This window comes from Periplaneta americana, chromosome 7 (assembly GCF_040183065.1).
Source record: "Periplaneta americana isolate PAMFEO1 chromosome 7, P.americana_PAMFEO1_priV1, whole genome shotgun sequence".
Lineage (NCBI taxonomy): Eukaryota > Metazoa > Arthropoda > Insecta > Blattodea > Blattidae > Periplaneta > Periplaneta americana.
In genome coordinates, this window is record NC_091123.1 from 139,533,692 (window position 1) to 139,549,122 (window position 15,431).

Below are 15,431 nucleotides of genomic sequence, written 5' to 3' on the forward strand. Positions count from 1 at the left end.
TAATTTTTAGCAGTATATACAGTATATATAAAGTCTATATACACAATTATGTATATGTATGAGGAGCAAACTTTTAAAATTTGACATGTCCTTTTTCGGAAAACACACTTCAGATGCCATAAACTTATATCTATGCATTGAACAAAATATTTTCTTTGATGAAATATTAAAAATTTTTTTTGCTATAGATTCTTATCAAATTTTAAAATAGAAAAAGTTTGTTTATTACAGACACATACTGTATTGTTAGCAAGTTCTGATGAGTGACAAGTGATAAGTTTGAAAGTTTGTTCCTTATATGAACCTACATGTTGTGACGGACACTATTACATGAAGCAGTTTAAATAAATAAATGAATGAATGAATAAATAAATAAATAAATAATTAAATAAATAAATATTGATAATAGATTATGTAATTGAATGACAATTTTCATAGAATACTCTTCTCGGGTTCTCAGCCAGGTGAGTTGGAGATTAGATTCCAAGCTTTCGACGGCTAGCTCTGCCATCTTCTTCCCTGAAGACGGCTAGCTCTGCCATCTTCTCCCCCGTAGAAGATGGCAGAGCTAGCCGTCGAAAGCTTGGAATCTAATCTCCAACTCACCTGGCTGAGAACCCGAGAAGAGTAATTCTATATCAAACGCCGGGAAAGCCTCAAGTCAGACAATTTTCATGATTTCATACATTTTAAGACCTGGAGAACATAAAAATTGAAAAAAATAAATAAATATAGGGTGTCGTCAAAAAATTACATAATTTTGAAAATTATGTACAAAGTGGAAAACATAAGCACAATTTGTTGATTTACTCCAAACAACTCTTACACACAACATTTTTCAATAAATCTAATAATTAAGCAGTGTCCCATACTTTCTGCTGATTCTGTATTTGTCGCTCGGAATTTGTCTTTATCATAGTCAAGGAATAAAGTACAAATATACTCATGCTGGTAAATTTTATTGGAACCCACGACCATTAAACTGCTAATCTACAGATTAGCTACCATTCCACCGTAGAGGATATCACAGAATTCCTTTCTTTATCAATATATGGTTCGTAATACAGACTTTCCGTAATACCAAGAACAAATAAAGCTGCGTGTATCATAAAACACGGTACTTAGAATTCCACAAGGCTATAAATCTATGAGTAAAGCGGAGATTACCTCTTCTTTATGAGAGCTGAGTCTAACAGTGTACTATGCTCTCTATTAAATGTGCAGTTTGTAACGGTGATGCTTCCTTAGACCTGAAGCAATGATAATACATTTAGTACTTCCTCTATGCAGTGGAAACTATAAAACTTATATTTTCATTAAGGGTATACCTAAGTGAAAATTTGTTATTTTTGGTAAAAAAAATAACACAATTTTAATTCGAAATTTTCTCGGGCTTCCAGCCAGGTCATAAGTTGGTGATCCACCAACTTATGGACTGGCTGGAAGCCCGAGAAAATTTCGAATTATCACGTCGCCAGGAAAGCTTCAGTAGTTAACACAAATTTAGTTTTCAGCATTAAAAAAATTGTGTAATGTAACGAAGCTTCGGTGTAATTTTCGTCCACTTATGCCCTTTCAGTTGCATGAGTCAATGACCATTTTTAAAAGAATATGCATGTGTTTATTCTTTTAAAATTTCGAACGCATTTTTGTCCGATTTTGTTTTTTGCACATTTTGCCTAGCTAAAAATGCTATTTCTCCTACAAAATTTGTACTACATCAATGTTTTCCTTTACAAAATTCTTTAATATGTATGTAACAAACTTACTATCAGGATTTTATTTAAGTCTTACATTTTTTAATTAATATTATTTTTGTCGCAAGACTTGCTAATTTTGTTGGCTCTTTTTAGAGTTGACATTAAAAAATTGTTTTCTTTTAGAAGGGGGACAAAAGAAATGAAAACAATGGATAGTAAGTTTTGTTTTGGGGAGTTTAGAGTTATACAAATGTTAAATTTGTAGGAATAATAGCGATTAAAAAAAAGCATTTAAATTTACGAAACACTTAATAATTCATACGTCATTAAACAAATTAGATGAAATTAAGTATACACACTTTTTATTAGTAGTACAATAACTACAAAATTTCAGACGTCTACCTCTATTAGTTTAGAAAATTGAAATTTTACCTCATTGTACACTTAAGAGTACTGTGTATTGCTGTTAACAGTATTTTCGCGTATAAATATAAATATATAATTTGTTCCTCTATTTCTATTAAACACAGGCTAATGTCCTTTACACCGTGTGATAAAGAAATGTGAGTTGTGAGCTGGTCACAGAAACAACTTATCTTTATTGTTTTAATACAAGAATGACAGAAAGAAAGAGTATTGAAAAAACTTATTGTTCTAAATTAAGGAACCATTTACTCAGGAACTACTTAAGATGAAGGGATGAAATTTTGTATACTAATGTAAACTATATATTTCTTCAAAATGAATGGACTACTATTTTAAAATATTTAATTCAAGTAGTGAAAATGTGGAGAGACATGTCGTTGTTTTAAATGAGAACATAAACGTATGGGAATTTGCCACTATGTGCTTGTTATCGAGTTGCCGAGCGGTGTGCTAGATGTTTGTTCTGTCGTGGTTGCCATAGTAGTTACCATCCATCGATTATTATCTTTTGTCGAGGCCATGGAAATTATAACACGAAATATATATATATATATACAGAGAATAAATTAACATTGAAATGAAATTACGGTAGTATTGACCAAAAAGATTTTACTAAAAGAAATTATATATAGAATTAGTTCTTTTTTTTCCCCCCTGCCTATCTCTTCGTAATTTTTAAGCATCAATATCAGAAATACATTATTTATGACACTATTACATCCTGTAAATGAAAACAAATGAATATTATAATGAAATGAGTCTAAACAGAACAACTTGGTTAAACTTATTTCAGGGAAGTCCAAACATCTCGTGTACCTGCTCTTCATAATTCCATGTTATTGGTGCAGCTGCTATATTTTTGCAATCTCAGTCTTCTCAGACAGATGCTCTCTGTGCAAGTCACAAAATTCACTTTTATTATCTTTCATTGGTTATTGTGCTATCAGTCTAGTTGTTGTCACTATAGTATCTTCTTTTGAGGGTTCGATACTTGCGCAGCATATAATTATAATGCTTCAAGTTCTTTCACCACATGATTGCCATGGGCAATCAGAACTTCAATTTGCTTGGGATCAGTCACTTGTTGGTTCTTCATGAAAGCTCGTTTGAGACGAGATCGAAAATAGTCATAACCTTGTGGATATTCTCGACCATGGCTTCATTAAAGATCGGACATCCCCTCTCCTTTCTTCGTGGAAGTTTTCTTCTTGTGAACTTTCTACCCGTGCTCAAGCAGGTAGGCTACACATTAAATGAGAAAGATCTCTTCCAACGAAATAGAGACACTTGGGTACAGGCTCTTTTGTTATGAAAAAGTAACTCTCTAAGTTTTGCTCTGTCATGGTTGCTATGGTTATCTACCGAAGGATTGTTATCTGTGTTTATGAAAGAATCACTCTCCAAGTTTTGTCTTACAGTTGTAGACATGGCAACCTACAAGTCGATTATTATAAAATAATAATTCTGCAAGTTTTTGTTCTGCCATCTTTGCAGTTTTTTTTACTTCATAGTTAAATGCTAGTCTTTGTTTTTCTTAGGAATTCCTTCTGTGTTCTAGCTGACATGGTGTTATATACATGTGATTTATTACACATATTCTTAAATGAGAACCAAAGCCATAACGACAAAGCTATAAACATTTTTTAACAGTTCTCCAAGTGAAGGTGAGGCACTGTACCTCAGGATCCCTTCTAGAGGAATGGCTGAAAATATTTGACATAGGAATACGATTCTGCGGCGGCAACAGATATCTGACAATAATTTCGTCGCATTTGACTATGTTTAGCATCGTAAGGGATTTATTATTTATTAGATAACCGTCATCATTAGTACCATAATCATCGCTGTCAACGACATCATCAGTAATTTGGATCTTTGAACCGTTCCGTTCCGATCATGTGGTCAGCATAAAGTGAAGTCATAGGCAGGCCTGCACAAGGTTTGCGCTCTCCGAGCCGGCTCACAGCTCATGAGCGGAATGCAGATATTAGCTGCGCTCTGTATAAGGGTGGACTGGAAGAAGGGGTGATCTCGTACTAAATATACACAAAAGGAAGTATTATTATGAGTGTTTATGAAATGAATTACCGTTCAGAGTTTGCAAAACTATCTTGGACTATTATTAATTAATAAAGAAATATTTATTTTACAGAAGTAATAGAAATTCTATAGCTACTTAAATGTGCAATATCATTTTGTTATATTTTTAGTTATCAATACATCAAAACGAGGTTTTATGCTGTTGGCAGCTGAAAGGAACAGTAGCCTACTGATCATAATGAAACATCAGTTACAGATGTTCGATGTCTGCCTTTATTAAAGTTGATTATAGAAAACAGTTGCTCACAAATATAAATGTTGAGCCAAACATAGCAGTCATTTTCACAGACAGCCTGTGTAGTCGTGGATATTATTGCTAATGTTTAGTCTTGTAAAACTCAACAGGCTAGTAGTATTATTCAAACGATCTTTAGCTCTTAGGTCACATTGAAGATCAATAAGTTCGAGCTGTAAATCGTTAAATGTTAAATGTCATGTTCAGTCTTCTAGATTCCTCCATCTGTACTGTAGCAGTAGGTAAGCAACGTGAAACAGTTACTGAGAATAGGCCTACATACTGCACTCCACTAGATAACTGAGTGGTCGTTTCCCTCTCCTCTACCTATAGCAAATCTATGTCATTCTGACGTATCTTCCTCTCCGTTTCGGCGAGCGGTAAACACCGCTCTCCCGCTCCGAAGGAGCGCGCGCGCTCGTTGAGCGCTTTTGGTGCAGGCCTGGGCTATAGCAACGTAGCTCTATAAAACCACAAGAGATTAATTATTCTGTAAAATCAGTTTCCGTGGAAAGCTAAAAGCTCCATTTTGTTGGCAAGACTCCAACCACAATACGCTGAATTTGTAGAAGGGAATTTATCAGTTATATAATTTGGAAACAATCAAGGAAGTTATTTTTCTCTTATGTTTTAAAAAATTTGTTCACACTTTCATCACAAAACTAATAATAATGATAATGATAATAATAATAATAATAATAATAATAATAATAATAATAATAATAATAAGCATAAGCGTAATCACACTCATCACATGTAATTGAAATAATTTTCAATCCGTTATTTTTTTTAACTCACGTTAAGGCTCTTAACTTGCCTTTATTCTCCTCGACTCTACGAGAGTGATCATACATGTCGCTACTGCCTAGATGCGTAGACCACTTAGTTCCGCAGGGACTACCCAGAGCGCACCACAGGGGTGGATCTACATTACACTCGTAATGAATGGTGATAATAATTATGATGATGGAGACTTGTTGGGATGTCACAGGGGAGCTGGAGCTGGAGTACCCGGTAGAAAGCCCCTGTGTTGTCTGAACCACGGGCTTGCACAACACAAGTTATGCTGTAAATAGAATAGATTGGGATGTGAACCTGGGCCCCCACACCGCGGTATAACATGGGAAATGGATCTACATTACACGAAGATAATCATAAAGGTCATCAGGCAGTACATCTCACTTGACAATATATGTCAGAGGAAGGACAATAAAATTGTTTGTATGCATCTGAAGTCTGACTAGTGTAATATGTAGCTAGTCGGCGATGTAAGCAATGGAGGAGGAAAGGAACTGGCCACCCTACTCTATCATCGCCTAGCCTAGTTACCTCATAAGTGGTGCCTTCTTGATATCACTTGTGAGATTCAGATCTGTCTTCGGTCCATTGATTAGGCCTAAACAAAAAAGGAAGAAATGGTGGGACGTTTACAGACGGAACTATACTCTGTACTCCGCAAAAACACGTCGCGAACACCGTCTTGCCCTCCTCTGTGAGTTAAAGGTTACCATATTTGACCATGAAACAAGCAAATCCGAGTTCAAATCCTGGTTGGGACAAGTTACCTGGTTGAGCTTTCTCCGAGATTTTCCCTCAGCCAATTGTAGCAGAATTGCTGGGTAACTTTCGGCATTGGGCCTCGGAATCATTTCGCCATCATAATTACACTTCCCCTCTTTGATTGTCATCTCCGTTACTTTCCCATATTTTTTACTTGTTCCGATATAGAGTTAGGTGCGGCCACAACCGACCTTGGACTCCGTGTTGTATGGTCATTAGTTGTTGGTGGTAGTGCTATGTACTCTGGGCTCTCATAATATGTGCTTGTAGCATCTGGGATTGAGGGACCGTGGTGGTGACTACGTGAAAAGGTAAAAGGACTCATTCCATTCTGTGTAGTACAAAGGGTCCACCCAAGCAGTCTATGTGCAAGGACAGTCCCCAGCCCAGTCCCTCCCTGAAGGGGGACTAATAGAACACCGTCTTTATCTCTCACAAATTTCACTTATATTCGCCTAATTTAAACATGGGTCTCCGGCATGGAAATCCAGTATTCTAACATTCGACTAACGGTGACACTGATATAATTAAGATGTGATAAAGAAATTGGCAATGTCTCTGTGTTACTTGAAAATAACTTGGTTAGCTTTATTCTATTCGTGTGTGTGTGTGTTTGTTTACATGTTCTTATCCACATTTCTCTTTCAAGCATTAGAATGGGGGAAATAATCATTTCAAGCAACTTAAGGGTTTAGGTACAGCTTGCAGCAATAAAAATTTGGATATATTCACCATTTTTCTCCCTCCATTACTGTATCTTGTACAATAATGAAAATTGATATGTCTAAAAGACTGTCCTTCTGCTATACAAAAAAATATTTTTTACGATTTAAAAAAATATTTATATATATATTTTTTTTAATTCAAAACGGTGGCAGTTCACTGTGCAGTGATGAAGCTTTTCTCTCATGACTCGTAAACTTGTTAACTTTTTCATGTCCTCTTTCTTTTATTTTATTGCTGAAACTCATGTTTATAATATCATGCTATTTAAACTACATTCCTTAATAAATAATATCCTTTTTATTTTGTGTTAGAAGTAAATACTGATATTTCACCATTTTTAAAATGAATTTATTTTCATAAGACAATCTATCAAAGGTAGAGAAGTAATTTTGCATCATATTGTAGATATGACATGCATAAATACACACAAAAGATTTCATCACAGAATTTTTGATACTTTTTGAGTTATAAGGGAAACATTTCATCACTGCACAGTGAATTTTGAATTAAAAAAATATATAAAAACATATAAATATTTTTTTTAAATCGTAATAGTAATATGCGTTACAAGAGCGGTATGTTGACGTTTTCATGTTCGAGGAAAAGATTGAAAAAGCGAAACGTAATTGAGCTTTTTTAATTTCTGAGAACATGAAAACAAACATACCGCTCGTGTATCGTACATTATTTTGTGCGAAGATCGTTTATTACATACCTGAAAGAGGAATTTCTAATTAGTTGCAATGAAATCTCCATGTTGGTTTCTGTTTAATGACGGCAACTTTGGAAAACAAAAAATATATCTATCTTCAACATTGTTCCTATAAAATGTTTTCTGTGTTTACTATAATCCAGCAGGCCGTGATATACGTGTCTTTTTTTTCCCCCAGTCTATGATGAGTCTGGAATCTTGTTGATTTTTTCACGGTTTCCTTAATGTTACTTGCATTACAAATGCAGTAACTTTTGTGGTGTTGTAGAGTTTACTTATTTTTGCAAATATTTAAAAACAATAATTAACAGTGCAATTTAGGTAAAATTGCAGTGGTAAGTTTCCAATTTATAATTATTACTATATTGAACGTCTTTAAAAATAATATGTTAAAAGCCTAAAGCAGTAAAATGAATATGACGCTTAAGCGGTAAGAATAGGGAAATTGTTATGTGTGTTACGTTGGGAATACTGAATGTGGTATTTCACACTTACCGCGTATTGGTTGTGTGCAGAAAGCAAGCAAATACGCACGATCTCGCACAAAACTATTTTTATCGTATAGCAGAAGGACAGTGTTTTGCACATACCAATGTTCATTATTATACAAGATACAGTAATGGAGAAAAAAAAAGTTGAATATTTCCCAAATGTTACACCTTTAAGTTGTACTTAACCCCTTAAACTGTACACATTTCTTTGTTTTATATTTAGACGTCTCATTTAACACTTCAAGAATGGATTTAACTTTTTATATGCATACGTGCAGTTCCCTCACAGATTGCTGGCAGATATTTCCGCTTCTGGGCGAAACATGATTACATAGGAAGCAGAGATAAGGCTATAAGACGCCGGTTATCTCAAGATGCGACTACAAGAGTTCTTTCGTAGACACAAAGGAGTGTAACGAAAGCTATTAACAGTTATATAACCGCATTCCGCCCGCCGCGCCGCCGGGAGCCATATATCCTACTTCCGTTTCTGAAAAGTATTCCACTATTTTGGAAGAAAGAAATTCGGTAGAAAACGAGTAGCAGCAACATAAGGAATAACACTTTGTATTATTTTATCGTAGTATTAGAATTTGTTGCTCTAGTAGTAGTAGGCCTACTATTAGCAGTTGCAAGGTTGATGGTAATATTAGCGTAATGAATTGTGGCTGTAGAATTTACGGTGGGTTTCGTTTTGGTATTTCTGTACAATAGCACTACCAAAGCAAAGGTACTGTCGATGACTCAGGAGAAGACGAGAGCGGACTGAGGAGGAAGGGATGTGAACAGATAACGTACGACAACACGTGCAATATTTGTACTGTAGTAAGCGGAAACATTAGGTCTCCTTCTGTTCAACTTAGCGTTAATTTCCATACGCATTGTTACTCATGTTTCCTGCACGAGTAATAAGCTGGCTACTGGGATGCTTATCTGAGCGATGTTTATAATAGTCAACAGCGATAGTCAAGAAGGTCACATTCTTTCCGCTCGTCTTCTCCTGAGTAACGGACAGTAGGCATGATATATGTGAAGAAGGCAATGCAATTGCCCATACTGCGCTCATTGAATAAGAATCTGATGTATCCAATATTTTATATGTTTAACACGTCTTTTTTTAGGGCGGGGAAGAAATAATAAAAATAGTTCTACCTGGACGTGCATTATTATAATGCGAGTAAATAATGACATACTTTTTGCAGTTCTACTGCCGTCGGAAGCGACGACACACAACGCCCGTATCGAATGCAGAGTCGCTCATGTCGACTGCTTCTACCGTCGAAGAACCGCTCATGTCGCCGGCAGACGGACCGCTTTTTGTAGTGGACCTTGGCGGCTAAAAGTCGCTCGTATGTAAGGGTCCTTAGTAAATTCCTGTCATTTATTAGTTTATTACAAAAGAAAAGATAGTCACTGAATTGGTTCTTTAATCCTCTGAATATTATTTAAATTAGTCCATAATAGTTAATGTCAGTTCTGTGACACATACTAGGCCTACAAGCTATACAAGTATCCACTGAATGACTGCAACAGTTCAGAACAGCTCTTCAGTTGTTTGGTATGTTTGCGAACTCGGGTGGTATATAAGCTATTAGCACAATCTAGTATATACAGTCACGAAACTTAATACGTAGTAAATATGCATCCATAGATAGTTGCTAACCACTAGGATCGCTAATATCGCCTCATTACAGACAATGCGAAATAGTACCGCCCCAGTCTATTGTTCCTAGTACCCTCACAACTCAAGCTTCGCGACTGTATATACTAGACTGTGCTATTAGTGTGTAATATATATTGAATCTGTGTTAAAGAAATGTCTTAGTTATTGTTCTGTAAAGCTGTGGTGAGATGTTGGAGAGAAGTTTCATTACTACAGCATGCACTTTGTCCCAACTTCCTTTAAACAGACACACTGACTATTGTACTGCAGGAAAAATTGAAAGTGAATCGTAATTGTGAAGGGAAGGAATACAACACAATTACAAAAAACTAGGGGGAAAATACATAATGAAATCTCTTTACACAAGGTGGGTATTCGCCCTTCCGGGAAGTTAACCGTGCAAACGATTTCGCCCGTGTGAATAATTGCGCATTATGTCACGGTAAGGGCCTGGCCCGGCGCTTCAATCGTCCATGTACTGATTATTTCCTTAATCACGAAGCGGCAACTTCACTGTTGGCCGGTGCGCTCCCACGCGCCGATTAGGGAGAGATTGTGTTAGCGGTAATTCAATAATCATCATTTTTAATATAAAATATTATTACTTATAATGATTTTTTATATTGTACTTTATCTAAGTTAATTAGCCTACTACATTCGACTTAATTTTCGCCATCTTCAGAGTCCTGGGCTCGTTTCCGGTTTCTTCTTTTTGATCCCTTGGTGGCGTTTATGATCGGTAGTGTTGTGTCAAAAAAAGGTGTGCGCTCTGAAATTTAGATGTGTGTTAAGGGTGTGCTGTGCATATGTTTTTGTATGTCTGTATATTTCGTATTGTTCCAGTTTGTTTGATTTCTGGGTTCTCTGTTCAATATGTACAGTTTCCCTTAAAAAGAATGAGACGACTCTTGGTCGTCGGAAGTTAAAGTTCTACAGCGCGGTTCACTCGATATCGACGTAGCCAGGAAGACATCTGATCGTGCATGCATAGGTCTATTTTCATCCTACTCCAAAGTGCACACCAGGCGTTGTCTGTGTATTTCTGGTTTAGGTCTCTTTTTACGTCTTTGATCGTTTATCTTATAATGAAAGATTTAAATATACCGTGTAACACGAAACTCATTCGCCAAATGGAAAAACAATATTAATTTTGAAATGTAGACATACGTCAAAGACAGCAAGGAACATTGTAAGGACCACGATAAAGACAACAAGGACAAAGATCTGGACCATAGTAACGTACAAGAAACACGACAACAGCACGACAAGGATTATGCCACGACATAGACCAGCATTAACATTCATAATAACATAATTTGTAATTTTGTATTGTCTATGATCATTAACACTTAATTTCAGGACTTTGTAAAACAAAAAAAAAATTATTGGTGTAGACCAAGAATCGAACTCGCTATTTCCTACACAACACGCAGAAGTCTTAGCGTCTGAGCTATTGAAACGACACGAAAAAGCTTTCCTTTCTGTGTGGAGTGTCGATCTAGTCATGAAGGTCCAATGTCGATTTAACTACACTATTTATGTATATATTTATGTATTATTTACGTCATATTACCATATTTTTTGCAGTTTTTGAAGTGAATTTCGGAACGATGCTAGTAACAAACCAAATAGCCTGAATTTAAGTAACTCAGTATTCGCTATCTTGTGTATCAGTGCTCTGGTCTCCGATCATGCGCAGTGTCTTACATTTGAGACTTAGGAATATTCAATCGTCTCATTCTTTTCTAGGGAAACTGTACGATATCCATGTCTGTTTCTATGTTGCAATAGTAGTAGCTTGTATTGGTGATGTATTCTGCATAGATGGAAGTATTGTGTGATTTGGTTGTGGCTGTAATGTGTTCCTTGTATCGCGTTTGAAAAGATCTCCCAGTTTGTCCGTTACAACTGCATGTTAATTATATTTTGTTTCTTTGTCTTGTTTGCATTGAGGTATTTTTGTACTGTGTTTTGTGTTCTGTATGCAATGTTGTATTTTAATTTCCTGAATGAATATGCAATCTTGTGTGTATTTTTGCAAAAATAAACACAACGCAATTGGAGTTTACATACTAACATGCAGTAGTTGTAACGACTTCTACATCGGATAAACTGGGAGATCTTTTCAAACACGGTTCAAGGAACACATAACAGTCATAACCAAATCACATAATACCTCCATCTACGCAGAAGACATCACGAACACCAACCACCACCACAGCAACATAGAGACAGACATGTAAACCCTACACTTTGAACCGAAAAGCCAGGAACTAAACACACTGGAACAATATGAATATTCAGACTTACAAAACACATGCACAGCACATCCTCAACATACATATAAATTTCAGAGTGCACAGTCTTTTTGAGATAACACTGTCGATCATAAACGCACCCCCACCAAGGCAATAGCAAGAATAAATTTAAAACAAGCGTAAGACCTCACTAGGAATCTGAAGATGGGAGACGAAACTCGTCATTAACTAAGGTCAAATATGATAACAGTTTCAATTAACACAGGAAAGTTAGGAAAACGTTTTTTATATAACAAATTTTAAAATCATTACTAATACAACTGTTAAAAGTGTGTAGTCAGGACCTGTGTTAATTATAAGCAATAAAACTATACTTACTGATCAAAATTAAGAAACTGGCTGTCTTTTTATTCAAAATATTTTTAAAGCTGTTTAAGAGATGGCACATCACTTGCTACAGTTCCCTTTGGGAAATGGGGACAGTGTTTTCCCGGATGCTATTTCATAGTTCTTGCAGGATACGTGAATAATTTTTATAAACTTTATCATTTAAATTTACCCGGAGATATAAACGTCAAAAAAGGTTAAGTAGAGGAATCGGGCGGGGGGGGGGGGGGATGCTACACATTCTTACTGATAATTTTCTTTGCTCGAACATTGTATGAAGTTCGTTTATAGAATAGTGAGTTGTACGTGCTGTCGCAAAGTCCTGTTGAAGAAAGGCAAAGGTATATTCTTTTTCTCCGTTAACTCTCCAAGAAAGAACTGAAAATAATTTGCACATAGGCTGCTTCTCGACTTTATACTTTGTTGAAAGAAGTGAAGCCTATTATAGTCCCTCAGCACTCACAGCACTCTTTATAATGGAGATTGGATTTTTCGGTGCTCCAATACATGTTGGTTTGGAGATGAAATGAAATTTCGTCCGAAAACAGGAGATTAGGATCACGCACTCCATTTAAAATGCACTCACAATATGTACACATAATTAGAGGAACATTGGGTGCTTGTTCCTGTAACTTCAATACCTTTCTTGATAATTTGTTCAGTAAATTAGCTACAATTTAACTTTTTTTTTTTTCAAATAATTGATTAAATGGCGATCTTACTCGTGTTAATTACGTAAGCATGTGCGGCTTACAGCTGTTTCGGTGCTACTTGACACCATCCTCAGAGCCTTTTGTGTCTCGGCAATGGCTCTGAGGATGGTGTCAAGTAGCACCGAAACAGCTGTAAGCCGCACACGCTTACGTAATTAACACGAGTAAGATCGCCATTTAATCAATTATTTATATTCAAGTGTTAAAAGTAGTGTACGAAAGATTCAACATGGATTATTTTTTTCTTGCCTTAGAATAGCAAATTACATTTCTATGGGTTGAGTACAGTTTCCCATTTCACTGATTTGTTGTGTAACAGATAACATTTATATGGGTTGAATACGTAGTTCCTGGTAGTATATCGATTACCACACTGGCCGTTTCATCAGAGGTTCACTCGTTCAAACCCGACTTAAAGCCATTCCAGTTGTCAGGGATGTTACATTTTTACTATTCTCAAACTCTATATATTGAAAATAAAGTTACTTTTGTCAATTTTTATTATTAGAATCAATTTAGAAGACTAGTATCATTTTACAGAAAAAAATTGTTGAATAAAATTTATTATTATTGCAGAAAATAAAGAAAAAGTTCCGTCACGGATGTTGTAAGATTTGTGAACTCATTTCATGCCCAAAAAATGTAAAACTCTGGCCTCTGCCTCAAGCAGAAATAGAAGGGATTTGGGGGAAAACCGGGCAGCTCCAATCTTTTTTTTTTTTGAGCTATTTATGCATGGAGGAAGAAAAAATACTCTCTATCGTTTGGTCGGAGAACCACGTAGTTCCAAGAATTACATTCACAGTTACAATGCATTTTGGACCTGCCTCTTTCTGTACATGCTTATTGTTTGGCAATAAGTTCTTCATTATCTCGAAAAGTACTGAATTGGAACTGCGAGGTTTTTCCCCAAACCTCTCGATTCATTCGCATAGTGTCTATATAAAAGCTATGCAAATCTCATGGCATCCAATTAGTTCATAAAAACATAATCGATACATATTTTGTAGCTGTTTCTTCCATGTCACGGATGTTACACATATTTTGTTACGGATGTTACAGATGAGTTAATGTTCTTCATTTTTCCAGTTTCAAAATAACTGTAACATTTCTAAGTTAAAATATGCATTTGAACCCTAAAATTAATTGTTATTAACCCAAAGTACTGAAAATAAATGATATGAAGAACATAATAATGAGTAAAAAGTTCCTTGATCCCGGAGCTCTGGAATGAACAATGGAGACTCTCAAAATATGTCTTCAATAATAGCTCCTTGAAAAACATGCATTAACAGCTAATCTATCTATGAGTAAGTGCTAAAAACTTTAGGGAAATAAAACGGTATCTATTATCCAGCCAAGACCACTTAGATTCAATGCCCATAAAACTTGTAAAATATTTTCATTTTGAAAATAGAGGATTAGAATATTTAACTTTAGAGCCTTATCTATGTCTTACAATAATAATAAACAAATATTTCTGGAAGAGACTTTTTCATTGGAATTCCCACTTTGCCCGGAATGGCTGCTTATTTAAGAATGTCTGATGGTTCTCAATCCAGGCGGCCCAGATTCAATTGAAGCGGTGAGATCAACAACCATTCAAGTCCATTTACACAAGTTTCGAGAAAAATGCAAAAAACTTTTTTTTCTGTCAGGCACTTCTCCACGATCATTCAATTTAAATCCAAACGTTTCACCGAGTTTACCTCTCAAATTCTCATATGACATAATGGAGTTTACACTCACAAACCACAGAAAACTGATTTTTTTTCTTTATCAAACTAAACACACAACCTTCATATACAAACACAGTACAGAAACTGCAACTGCAAGAGTATAGCGGTCGAAACAGAAGCTGGCCCCTATTGTAATCGAATTACCAGATTTTAAAAAGAGAAGAAGGTAGTTACGCTCTCACTTGCACACAGTGTAGATATGGCGATTCTATAAGGGATGAGGGGAACGAATTCCAGAAAAGTATGTACCTATTTCATATGCTAGGAAGATGAGGTGACAACAAGGTGGAAGTTTTCTTGGAAAATCATAAAACTTAATAAGGGTTTCGCATTGTGTTTCAGCTTTCAATAGAGGTAGACTAGGTCACTGTTCTCATATCTCCATCTCTTTCTGAAGTGTTTGTACAAAGATTTTCCCTACGCTACCTGTTTACAGTTAGAAAATAACAGTACATTGTGCTTTTAAGTAAGCAATTTCCGAGAGAGAAATATTGTCGGAATTTTTAGTATGAGTTTATATTAACAAAATAATAATTAATATCAACTACAACCGATTAATTTTAATCGACTCGATTATTCGACTAAATATTTTTGATCGATTAATCTTACAATAGAAGTTTATCGATTAATCAATTAAATTAATCGATTAAATTCCACAACACTAATTTTTATGAATAAAAAACTGATAATTGGCCCCATGTTAGTTAATACTTTGAACATA